This window comes from Myotis davidii, unplaced genomic scaffold, assembly GCF_000327345.1.
Source record: "Myotis davidii unplaced genomic scaffold, ASM32734v1 scaffold472, whole genome shotgun sequence".
Classification (NCBI taxonomy): Eukaryota; Metazoa; Chordata; class Mammalia; order Chiroptera; family Vespertilionidae; genus Myotis; species Myotis davidii.
The window spans coordinates 659,113-660,373 of record NW_006283774.1 but is presented as its reverse complement, the minus strand read 5'-3'; the positions used below and the strand labels follow the sequence as shown (position 1 = coordinate 660,373).

Sequence of the window (1,261 nt, the reverse complement as noted above, 5' to 3'; positions counted from 1 at the left end):
TGGTTTACCTGCCGCCTCCCGCTGGGCAGTGGCGCGGAGGCGGGACCTGTGTGTCGGCGTGTCCGTCAGTGCCTGGCTCGGCCCTCCCCGTCGGAGGCTGGGCAGGGGGACGTGGCAGAGGGGTTAGTTATTTTTTTAGAAAATTGATCTCGGAGAGGAAGGGAATGGAACCATCAGTGCGGAGGGAGTCCCGCATCGCCGCCTCCTGCGCCCCATGGGATGGAGCCCACCCGGCCTGAGCCCTGGGCCTGATGAGCCTGACCTCCTGGTCCCAGGCCCACGCTCAGCCCCTGACCCCGCCGGTGGGGCGGGGGGTGAGGTGTGAGCAGGTGCACTGCGGCCACCGGTGTGACGGCAGGACCGAGGGGACGAACCCCGAGTCCTGGGGAAGTGGGGTTGGATGGGAGGCCAGACCCTGGGGCGGCCCACCTGGGTCACTCGGACCTGACGTGAATCCCGCTGCCCGGCCGGGCGCTGGGGCCAGGGTGGCAGCGGGGTTGGCCCTCCTCGGGGAGGGTCCCCCCCACCGTGGATGGGGCCAGGGAGCCGGGAGGTCTCCCAGGACTAGCCGTAGTGGCCGGGTTTAGGGGAGGAGAATGAAGGATGGCCAGGCAAGTGTGAATTTCAGACAAACAAGGGCTCCTGTTTTCAGTGTAAGAAGTGCTTTTCCTCCCCTCCGGCCGTGATCCTGTGCTGTGGTCCCGGGCCTCTGACCGGGCTCCCCGACCCCTGCCCCGCCTCGAGGCGGCTCTCCCTGCTCCCACTCTGGCTCCGGCCGGCGGAGGCTGCAGGACTCCCACTGCTCCGCCAGGTGGGCCGAGGGCCCCATGCTTTGTACCAGTGCCTCCCCTGGCACCACCCCCGCCCTAGTCAAGGCCCCTTTCCTACCTGACTCCTCCCCGGGGCTCCCCCACCCCGTATCTGGGAGGTGCAGGTGGGGGGTCCGAATCCTGGTGCAGCCCCTCCCTGTGGCCGTGGGCTCCCTGCCTAACGTCCCCCAGGGGTGGGACACCTCTGCTGTGAGGCTGAGCTGGGCTGTGGGCAGCCCTTAGGTCAGCCCTGGGGGAACCCTCCACAGCAGGGTGAGGCACCCCCACACCATGTCTGTTTCTCTGGGGGGGAAGGGGGGTTCCTTCTGGCAGCAGGACTAGGTGTCCCCTCACACCTTCAGCTCTGGCACCTGGCACACGGGGTCCTCAGGACCCCAGCCAGGCGCCTCCGGGCCTCTCCCTCCCTGAACACCCCCCTGCGCTGGCTCCAC

General features: G+C 68.6%; 1 long non-coding RNA gene across 1 annotated transcript in view; it reads left to right on the top strand.

The window, feature by feature from the left end:
* The first annotated feature begins 6 nt into the window (after nucleotides 1-6).
* Nucleotides 7-1,261, top strand: part of LOC107183832 — a 17,432-nt gene continuing 16,177 nt past the window's right edge. Inside the window, exon 1 of the long non-coding RNA XR_001514633.1 lies at nucleotides 7-122. This is a non-coding gene — a long non-coding RNA (uncharacterized LOC107183832). The remainder of the gene's footprint in view (nucleotides 123-1,261) is intronic.